At 40.0% G+C, this 11,641-nt stretch overlaps 1 protein-coding gene and 1 long non-coding RNA gene across 3 annotated transcripts in view; one reads left to right on the top strand and one right to left on the bottom strand.

Moving 5' to 3' along the window:
- Positions 1 to 8,667, bottom strand: part of LOC109301977 — a 124,967-nt gene extending 116,300 nt beyond the window's left edge. The window contains exon 1 of the long non-coding RNA XR_002098677.1: positions 8,471 to 8,667. This is a non-coding gene — a long non-coding RNA (uncharacterized LOC109301977). The remainder of the gene's footprint in view (positions 1 to 8,470) is intronic.
- The window catches only part of SPAG16 (sperm associated antigen 16), a 1,224,108-nt gene that overhangs the window by 669,730 nt on the left and 542,737 nt on the right, over positions 1 to 11,641 (top strand). The gene's annotated exons all lie outside the window — the stretch shown is intronic.

Here is an 11,641-nt window from a genome sequence, read left to right as displayed (position 1 = left end):
TGCGCAGTGAGGGGCACCAGCAGGGTTGGTGGAGAAATTGGTGGGGTGTGAGGGGCACCAGCAAGACTTGGGAAGGGTGTGGGGGGCTTTTGTTTTTAATAACAGATGTTGGGGTTTTTGTCAGATAATTTGCGATTTTTGTGTCAGAAAATTTGTGATTTTTTATCAGAGAAAAACGGGATTCAGGATGATGACTGTCCTTGTATTATAAGAGGTAGTAAATAATAAATCTCTATTTACCTTTTCTTCACCATTTAGTATTTTGTAAACCCTTATCATGTCCCTCCTCACCCACCTGTTTTCTAAATTGAATAAGTCTAGCCTCTTTAGTCTCTCCTCATATGGAAGCCCCTCCATACCACTAATCACCCTTGTTGCCCTCCTCTGGAAATTCCCTAATTCTTCTATATCCTTTTTGAGGTGTGGGGGCCAAAATTGGGTATGTTATTCATGGTGAGGACACACCATGGATTTATAAAGGGACACAGTGATACTTTCCATTTTGTGAATCCATTTTCCATTCCATGTTTCCATATACTTCTCTTCTTAATAATCCCTGACATTTTGTTTGCCTTTTTAACAGCTGCTGAACATTGAGCTAGGGTTTATAGTGAACTGTCCACAATGACTCCCAGATCTCTTTCCTTTGTGATGACAGCTAATGTAAAGGCCATCATAATGTTGGTATACTTCGGGTTATTTTTGCCCATATGCATCACTTTACATTTATCTACATGGAATTTCATCTGCCACTTAATTGCCCATTAACTCAACTGTGCCAGATCCTTCTGTAATTCCTCAGTCTGCCTTGGTAATTACCACTTTGAATAATTTTATGTCATGTGCAAATTTGGCCACCTCGCTACTCACCCCCATTTTCTAGATCATTTATGAATGTTAAACAGCACTGGTCCCAATAAAAATCCCGGGGGGACCCTGCTGTTCAATTTCTCCTATCCCCAAAACTGACCATTTATACCCACTCTTTGTTTCACATCTTTGAACCAATTTCTAATTCACAAAGCCTCTGATGAGAGCCCTTATCAAAGGCATTTTGAAGTCAAGATATACCATATCAACTAAATCACACTGACCTACCTGCTTACTGACATCTTCAGACAACTCTACTAAGTTGATGAGGCATGATTTACCTTTGGGAAAACCTTGCTGATTCCTCCCCAGCAAGTTATGTTCATCCATATGCTGAAAAGTTCTTTTTTTAAAATTATTGTTTCTACCAGTTTTCCAAGAACAGAAGTTAGACTCACCAGCCTGTGCTTTCCTGGGTCACCTCTGGAGTCTTTTTAAATATTTGAGTCACATTGGAAATCCTCCAATCCTCTGGTGGTACTAAAGCTGTTTTTAGTGACAGGAGCACACTCTTGACTCATATTAAGCATATGGTCCACTGTAACCCCCAGATCCTTCTGTGCAGTACTGAAGCCTAGACAATCATTTCTCAGTCTGTATTTTTGCATGTAATTATTTTGTTCCAAGTGCAGGACTTTGCACTTATCCTTGTTGAATTTCCTTGTTGATGTTGGATCATTTCCCCTGTTTATCCAGGTCATTCTCAATCATAGCCCTACTCTCCAAAGCATCTGCAACACCCAACTTTTGCTGTCATCCACAAATCTGCTAAACATGCACACAGTTCTGTCATCCAAATCATTCATGACAAAATTAAACAATATTGGACACTGAGGAACCTCACCTGTTACCTCCTCCTAACTAGACAATGAGTCATTGATAGCTCATTGAGTACAATGATCCAACCAGTTTTCTATCCACTTTACAATATTTTTATCTAATCTGGATTTCTTTAACTTGTTAAAGAGAATGTCATGGTAGACTGTGTCAAAAGCCTTGCTGAAGTCAAGGTATATCACATCTACTGTTTCCCCCTAATCTGTAGAGCTTCAAACCTTATCAGAGAAGAAAATCAGGTTGTTCAGGCATCACTTGATTTTGGTGAATCTGTGCTGGCTACTCCTGATGACTGTGAAGTTACTAATAAAATCATAAATGCAAACTCTGAGTTATGGGTGGTACCAGCCACCTTAGCACATACAAACACATATACACTCAATCATTTAAACCCATGTAGTATAGTGTATAGTAGCTGCTGTAATGATTGTGGGAGCACTGGTGTCAGTACATCTACCTATCCAAGTCTCTGGAGTCTGCTGTTGGTGATCAGCTTCCTTCAAGGCAATGTCTTCTCCAGAAGGGGGTTGCCTGCTTGTCCTTCTGTCTTGGTAGGTCAGGTGCTGGATGAGAGGGCGCCACTGAGGATCATGCTTTACTGCCTTTTATCCCTTTCTAGCAGATGTGTGTAACCCCCCAGCATCATCTTGGCTAGCCAATCCAGAGGTCGCTGTCCCACATGGGTCTTGAGTAGTACCTGACAGCTGTTAGTCAGGGGGGTCTCTGCCTGCTGGTACCTGAAGTTTTGGGAGTCTACCCTTGACTTATTGACTTAATGGCTGTATTGTCATGGGTTACAGGAATAGTCTATAGGGTGAGTGCTCAGTTCCAAGAATCAGTTCTTTAGCTTGATTAGCTTAAAATGGAGTTCCTTTGGCTAGGCTATTGTCTACTGATGATCATCATTCACTCACATTCACTCAACAGATTTTATCACTTTACAATTACAATTTCAATGCAGTTTTAACAATGACTCAGGGTATAACTGCATTCTACAGGGAGTACCTTCCTTAAGAGTTTAAAAGTATAAAATATAAAATATAAAGCAGAAAATGCCATGGTAAAGATGAGCCAGATGAAATATGAAAATGCACTGTGAAAAATATATAAAAATGCAATGTGAGGTAGTGAGGATCAAAGCCTACTGGGGACAGTAAATGAGTTAGGTTAGCACAGGATATATTTACAAACTTAGCAGTGGATATTTTAGTTCTTTTGTTTTCTGTAGAGACACTGAGCTTAATTGATATGTAGATGTAGTTTCTAGGTTTCTTCTACAGAGAGCCACTTCAGCTTTCTGGCTAGTCCTGAGTCGAGTCTTGCCACACCCATGCAATGAGTGTGCTAGGTGTCTGCCAATACTTAGAAGGAAAAGAAATGCACAAAATGAAGAGGGGGGTGCAGGCGAGAAGGGGCTTCTGTTATATCCATGTCCAGAAGGAAAATGTACAAAGGGGCCTTTCTGCTACACCTTGAGGACCTATTCCATTATTGTCCAGGTTGGGCCAACTAATCTGTAATTCCTGGAATCCTCCTTTTCCCCTTTCTTAAAGATGGGCTCTATACTTGTCATTTAGGATCTCAATCTTTTAGGATCTTACCTGACCTCTACAAGTCCTCAAAGAGGCTAGCTAAAGGTTCTGAAATTACCTCAGACAATTCCCTCATACCCTAGGATACATCTCATCTGGCCCTGCTAACTTGAAAGCATCTAACTTCTCTAAGTAATCCCAATCTCTTCTTTCACTTCTTTAGGCTTTTCTCTCTTTTCCTATCTTTGCTGCCAACTGTGCTCATCATCTTATAGCTGTTCCTATTTGTGAGGACTGAGGTCAAAAAGGCATTAAATATTTTAGCCTTCTCTGCATCATCTATAATTAGACTGCCTTTTGCATTTTGCAAGGGACCTAAGGGTTCTTTGGTCTTCCTTCTACTTTTGCCATACTTGTAGAATTCTTTTTTATTGCCTTTTAAGACCTTGCCAGTTCCATCTTAATTTGGGATGTGGACATCTTAATTTTCTCTCCGCATGCCTATGTGCTGCTCTTATATTTTTCCTAGTACTATGACCAAGTTTCCGCTTTTTGTAAGATTCCTTTTTGAGTTTCAATTCATTGAAGAGATTGCTCTTTAGTCAGGCTGGTCTCTTGTTGTGCTTTCAGTCCTTTCATAACATAGGGATAGCTTGCTCTTGTGCCTTTAATAGGGTATCTTGAAAGTACTGCCAAATCTCCTGGACTCCTTTTCCTCTCAAACTTGCCTTAGACTCTCCCCTCAGACTTACATTCTACCCATGGATGTAAAATTACAAAAAATACTTGTAAAGTTTTACTTCACTTACCTCTACATTGTTAATCCATCTGATATATAATTTTAAAAAGGCACCTCTGTCATCAAAAATTACAGAAAGCTTTATATAGCTATACTACACTGTAGCAGAAAGCTAGACTGTATGGAAGTTTGCTTACCAGCTCTCCCTAATCATAAAAAAGACTCTATTATGCATTAGAGTACATAATGAAATATCATCAATAATTAAAAATAAGCTAAACTTGTAATAATGAACGTTTTGTGCAAGGTGCCACAAGCATTATGTGCAATCCTTGATTTTTTTTCTGTTTGTTCACCATTTGCTAATGTGCAAAACTGAGTAATTTACAGTGGATCTTCACTGCAAGTGTCAAGGTTTCACTATATTTTATTTAAGGTGCATTAAGGAGATTTAGGTGCACATCTATACATAGACATGCTAATGCACATTAAGGTGCATTAAATTCAGGTGCAAATAGCTAAGTCACGTTAGCACATGTGCAGATGCACTAATACACATTAACATGTTGTGTATCCATTGACGCACACTGTGTTAATGAGCATTAGACTGTCTACATGGTGCTAATGCGACTTAGCTATTTGTGCCTAAATTTGATACCTGCTTTATGCTCACATAGCCTTAATTCCTGCTGGGGGGGGGTGTGGTTCCTGCTCTTTGCAAAAGTGGGGTATCACAGGTTTCTCTGCTAAAAGGAGAAATTTGTGTTTTCCCTAATAAAAGGGGAAATCCATGGTTTTCTCCATGGGTAACAGAAAACCTGGATCCCTGGTTAACATAAAATGAGATGAGTAGGTAGTAAGGAAGTTCCTTACTACCTTTTGTTCCTTTTTAACAAAAGACAGTTTGGCCCCACACTTCAAGAGATGTGGACAGTTTGGAGAGAGTCCAACGCAAGGCAACAAAAATGATTAGGGGTCTGGGAAGCAAGATTTAGGAGGAACGGCTGAAAGAACTAGGGTTATTTAGCCTAGAGAAGAGAAGACTGGGGTGGGAGTGGAGATTTGATAACAGACTTCACATACCTGATGGGTGGTTATAGAAAAAATGGCTGTGGGGGACAATGTCCTCAAGCTACCGCAGGGGAAATTTAGGCTGGAGATTAGGAGGAAATTTCTGACTATGAGAGTGAACCAGCGCTGGAACAGGCTATCTAGAGAAGCATGACATTTCCATCCCTGGAAGTTTTCAAGTGCAGTTTAGACAGGTACTTGTAGTCAAGGATGATCCTGCCTTGAGCAGGGAGCTGGATTAGATGACCTCATGAGGTTTTCCCCAACCCTACTTTTCTATGATCCTATGAATGCCCCTTTGACAAGAAATTTTGTGTTTGTGATGAAGAGGAACAGGAGGGACAGTCTGTTTGTTTTCTGTTTTACAGGACTTCCTTATGTTCTGTTTCATTCTTTGCTTGCTTTTATTCCATATTTTTTCCTTCCTTGTCCACCCTGTCATACCTACCAGGGAGGAAAATGTTAAAGATATGAATAAGAATGCAAGAGTTTTGGGTTCATTTATGCTAAATTCAAGTGGTAAATTCCTGCATTACATGTCAAGCAATCATTGTTATGGTATGCTAGCAGGTAGGACTAAGTAGCTCTAAATAAGATAGGAAGGAAGTGGAACTGGTTGCTGTTGCGCCCAGATGCTGGTGCACCCTTGACCTGCGAGCCTGGGTCGGTACGACTGGCTTGGCGCGAGGGGGGATTTATGACCGGACAGGCAGGTGTTAATGGTGAGCAGGAGTCAGATAGTCAGATGATTTAAAGCGTATTGGTTACACAGAAAGTTTATTTTACTTACGCTACTGATGATTGATTGCAGCATAGGCAGAAGCAGTTGATTTCTTAGTTACAGCATGCATATGTTCTGTCACCCAGCAATTACAGTGGGTTGCAGACTTGCTGAGTACAGGTTTCAAACAGTTTACACAAATTACTATGGTCTGCAGATTACCGAGAGCTCTTGACAAGAGGGACGTACGAAAGATAAGATAAGATGAGAAGAGCGAGCCGGCAGGAACGGGGTTACGCCAGAAGAAAAAAAAATAAAACTAACCGGAGGCGGGGAGATATTGTTTGTAACTGATCAGGTTACAAGCTGTGTCTCTTGGGAATGCTCCAAGATCTCCGCTTTGGGCAGAAGTTCTTTCAAAGTTATAGAAAACAGAATAGCCAATTATTTCATGCCTGGCATGAATAATTAACAGGTTGGCATTTGTGCTTTCTTTGTTTTCTCAAGTTTCATAAAAATGGGGGTTATATTTTTGCTTGGGTGGTACTGGTCCTATTTGGTCACAAGAGGGCAAGCATAGTATATTATTTAATTTTACAATTCCGTTAAACTCAGCCAATTTGGAGTTTCATTTTTATCTGGTCACTAGGGGTACGGTATCTCTCTTTGACTAGGCTGCAATTTGTTCAAGGTTAGTTTCTCTCTCGTATGGGAGCTCAAGTGATTTGAAATGAGGCACAGATAGGGATGTGTGCATGCAGCACTGTTACAAACTAAAGAATAATAGTGTGAGACTACAATTACAGAGTTTGTTGTGTTAGCTTCTGACCTTTTGCCATCTGATCTTTTGCCATTGGCATCTGAAATCAAAGACTTTGATCTTTGACAGTTTCCTGTTCCAGAGGAGAGGTATTCAGGAAAGGAGTAGGATCAAATGCAGAAACTGGTATGATTGCCTGCCAAAGAGGGAATGTGTTTTGAAAATAATTTATGTCCTTTTAGCACTGCTTACCTTTTTCTTCTCCAAGAGAAAACAGGAGTTCCTATAGCCACATACAAATTAATCATATATCTTTTATCAACTCCTGTTCCAACCCCATCTTACCCAAATTTGTGCTTTCAGGGAAGACAAAGGCAAGGAGATGTTTATGGTCTCGAAATACTTAAAGAGCTGCTGTAATGAAGAAGGAAAATTTTCTCTCTTGCTGCAGAGACAAGCACATGGACCAATGACTTAAAGTTGCAGCAAAGTAATTTTAGATTCAATATCAGGAAATCTTCACTGTTAGAAGAGTAAGGCAGTGGAAAAACTGCCTAGGGAACTTGTAGACTCTTTGTCACTGGAGGTATTCAAGAAGAGGTTGGGCAGCAATAGCCATAGGTAGCTATGACCATGTTTGACAATGGGTATTTCACGTGTTCATGGGCTTTGCTGATTGCCACATGGGACTGGGAGGGGATTTCACTCCTCCCACCCTGCTTTCTACTATGTATCAGAGTTTTTTATTCATTTATTTTGATCTTCCTCAGAGGAATTGGGTGTTGACTGCAGTCAAGGCTGGGGATCTTGATTGGGATATGCCAGTCCTCCTTATGCTGGGACTTAAAGCTGGTTCCTAGCTAGAGGGTCTTGCCCCTCAACTCAGGGTCACCCCAATCACTGTGTTTGGATTCAGGAAGGAGTTTTCAGATTGGTCAAATTGGTCTGGACTGGGAGAGGTTTTGCCTTCCTTTGTAGCTGGAAGTGTGGTCTTTTACCTGGGATCTCTTGAGCATATATTCACCTTTTACAGGAGTGGGGCATTGGCTGCCATGATCCCCCTGCTTTATCTGTGACAGGTTAGGTGTTATGTCTTGTGTTGAGTCAGATTTGATGGTAGTTTTACTAAGCAGTTAGATTATGGATATGCATAGGATGGCTTGGATACAGATGATCCTGCCTCAGGCAGGGGTTTGGACTAGATGACCTATGGAGTTCCCTTCTAGCCCTACTTCTCTAAGATGCTATAATTCCAAGACTGATGGCTCAGTCTTTGCATCTCCAACAGGTATAGTTTTTAGATCCTTATGTGATACAGTAGTACCTTCTGGCCTTTTCAGTGAGTGCATCTCAGGTTGTAGATATTGCATTGCTTCTCCTTCTGAATCCAACTTTGTTTATATTTTGTATAGTAAATAAAGATACAAAGTTCCTTGGAATGGCTTTGCATAAATGTGATACTTACCCTTTGATCATGATACCTTAGGCATAAGACTAATTGGGCTATGTTTAATATTGCCAACAGGATTATCTCTTTTTTGATATTAGAGACTGGTTCAGGACTAAGAACAAGCAGAAGCCTACTGGAACATTTTTAAGTATCCTGCAATTCTCATCAAATAAAATAAACAACCAGAAAAAACAACCTTTTCAAAGTGTCCTCAGTATAAAAATAATTGCAATCATCTTAAAGTTCATTAAAGGCAAAGACAAGTTTGTAACGACTTAACATCATAAGACTAAATTATTATTTTATTAATAAACACCTAAAATTAATATTATGGGTTTTTCCCCATGTGGTTAAGGCTTTTGAATGCCACACTGGAAACCTGGTTTATCCTTTGTTCTAACATAAATTTCCTATGTGATGCTAGAAGGATCACATAAAGCAAACTTTTCATGACTATTAACTTTGTATTCCATATTTTCTGGGTACTCACCTTGAAACACCTGGGGCCAGATTTCCAGGAGATCTCAGTGCTCCTACCGAAGAGCTGATCATTGAACATAAATAATACTACAAAAATTTAAAGTACTTTGAATAATTAGATCCAAGGAATCCCATGGCAAGCACAAACAATTAATACATATTTTTTGGCTTAGTATCTCTGTGTCTTGCTGTCTTCCATCTGTAAAATTAAACATGCCTAAGCATGCCTCTCTGCCTCAGAGGGATGTGGCATGAAATGAAAGTTGTTAATAATTTAACTATCTTTTCATTGAGCGCTGCCTATCTTGTGCACTGATTAAGGAACGGATTCAATGGAAGTAATGCTCTGAGAATCCCATAGTTTGGCTGTAGCATAATGAATTCACAAGTGGGGTCAAATCAAGTTAAAATAAAAGATCTTAAAAGTTAGGAAATGCCAAAATTAATTACTTGATTTTTACAATGATATCATCATTTTTGTGTATATTCGTGTGGTATGTACTTACATTGAAAAGTTTTTTGCCAGTGTTTTAAGATTCTGTATTTTTATATACTGTTCAGTCAAGATAAATGAATATAATAGATAAATGTTCTGAAAACAAATTACTGGAAGCACTATATATCTACTGCAGCAAGGGACAAAAGAGTTTAAATGGCTTCTAATGCTGAAACAAGATGTAAATACACCCGTTTTCACAGTTTAGCAGCAGATATCTAAGAGTTCTTCTGTTTCTGGCTATCTTCCCACCACTGCCTTCTTCTGGACATTTCCTCCCCCACAAACAAACACAAAAAGTAAGGGGAGGAAGAGGAGGAGGAGAAAGCTAATGTTTGTGTCACACATGTCCTGTCATTGGATTTTTTTTTTACCACCCCAGTCCACCCTAAGTCTTCTGTGCTGGAAATAATTAGACCCTATGAACAAAGATGAAACAAAAATCTATACAATTCTGTTTGCCAAAAAATGAAGGCAGAGCTGCCTAATTAAGGTTGCATATGGAACTTTTTTTGGATGAATGGGCTTCCCTTTTTGATAAGCAGCTCAACAGCAGTTATGTCACCAGTCTGCTGTTAATTAAGTGGTGTTCACTGTATGCCTGTACAATTTCATGAAAAAAAAAATCTTGGGTAGCAACATCATTTTGTAGGAGCTCTGCAATTAAAAAGAAAAGTCTCTAAAACGTATTTTGTGGGTTCTATTCCAATGGCAATATTTTATTTTCTCCAATATAGCAAGTTCTTTATTTTTACAGAGCAGCACAAAGCATTATAGAAACCTTAATCAGTGAAAGAAGAACAGATGATATAAAGGATAGATGGGAAGGTTAAAGGCTGGATATGAAGAGAAGTGTCTCAGTGGTTTGCAGACAGGAAAGAAAATGGCTTCCAATGATTGGGCAGGATGGGTAAAAAGAGTAAATTACAATCCTGTCCAGTTGCAGGGAACCCATGAGGCATGGGGACCTGAAGAGGTGAATATAAAAACAAAGGACATAGGCCGAACAATTGTGATTTGTATCCAGAAATGGAGGATGGGAGACAGACCCTCTAGACCCTCCCTCTGCAAATAGCTGAGAAACTTCTCTGTTCCAAAGAGATGAGGTTAAGTCTACAGAACACCTTAAACTTTTTATTTTTTCTCACTGTACACATCAGTAGCATAACTTGGGGAAGGGGACAACCATAGCATCCCTGGGCACTGCCTTTTAGGAGAGGAAAAAAAGTTGGGTGGTGCAAAATAAGTGCTACTGCTGGCAGCACAGCATCCAGAGCTTCTGGATGCTCAGCCGCTACCCAGGGTGCAAAAGTTGCTCTTCTATGCCTCTGGTAGATAAATATAGGTGGTGACTAAGCACTCCCTGGCTGCATCCAGACAAGTATAGCCATCTGCAGTGCCACACACTGCACATTCAGGCATTCTTCATGGTGCTACCTTGCAGCGCAGGAGTGAGGGGAAGATTCTGGGGTTAAAAAAACCTGTTCAGGGAAAAAGGTGGGGCAGCACATGTGGAGGCAGTGTGTACTGCTGAAAACTGGAACCTGGCTGGCTGGAGTCGTGCTCCGGCTGCTGGCCAGGCTCCCAGCTGCAGGAACATTGTGTCTGCAGCTTCCCTGGCTCCCAGGGCCTAAGGTAAATCTGCTGGGGCCAGCACAGTTGCAGACCCAAGCTATCTGCCCAGTGCTGAGTTTCCCTAGTGACTGGACCAGCCCGTCCAAAGCTTCCCCAGTCTCTACTCTGCCTCCAGTCTCTTGCAAAGAGTATTTACACTAAGGTAATCTAGAGTGGCTTTACTTTAGTGTAACAGAAACTGTGTAACCCAGAGAATCCTGCCCCAGAGAGGCATAACTTTGATCTACATAAGTACTTAAAACTAGTTTCAGGTGTTAAAGTGTGGACAATTCAAGTGTTAAGAGCTCCAGGACCTGCGCAAATTTACCATGTAACAAGGCCCTAAATAATTTACTCAGAGTGGTATAGCTCCCTTCCATATTGGATGCAGGGCCAAGTACAAAATTGATACTCAATTATAATGATTTATATAGAATAATGAAACCCATATAAAAATTATGCTATTATGATCATTTTCATAGGTTTGTGTTTTCTGTCATGGGTGCATTTTACCCATTAATATGATGGTCAAATTCAAAATAAACTGAATTGTTTGACTGTTTGGCTGGACTTGAAATAAGCACATACATGTCTAGCATACTTACATTATTGCAATATACAAACAACGGATACATAGTAGAGCTGGAATGTATTATCTGAAATGGATTGTTAAGCATAACCCATTTGCAATGAATAGTGATTAACACATGAATAATAAAGCATGAGTACAAAAGTGTAATTCACAGTTAACTAGTTGTCCCTGTACTTTGGAGACCTTAAGCACATGGGCTTAGTAAACAAGCAGACAATCCCTTTAGCCCTCTCTTTCTGTTTTGTGGCACACTAGCAAGCTAATGGTTTGTAACGATATTTTTCTGGAATAGTGTTAGTGATTGCTTTTGCTGGTTTGTAAGTAGGGACCTACATAATTCACAATTGTGTAGATTTTGAAGATTCCACGAAATCTGGCGTTGCCTGTAAAATCCAGGCAATGCCTGCGTAATCTGTGGAATCTCTGAAGCTTGTGGTGGGACTTACTGAGCACTATAGTAGCTTGCTAGGGTGGGGAAG

Source organism: Gavialis gangeticus, unplaced genomic scaffold, assembly GCF_001723915.1.
Source record: "Gavialis gangeticus isolate Ggan-Ray unplaced genomic scaffold, GavGan_comp1, whole genome shotgun sequence".
Classification (NCBI taxonomy): Eukaryota; Metazoa; Chordata; order Crocodylia; family Gavialidae; genus Gavialis; species Gavialis gangeticus.
The sequence above is the reverse complement of the archived record's forward strand: the minus strand, read 5'-3'. Positions and strand labels throughout refer to the sequence as shown.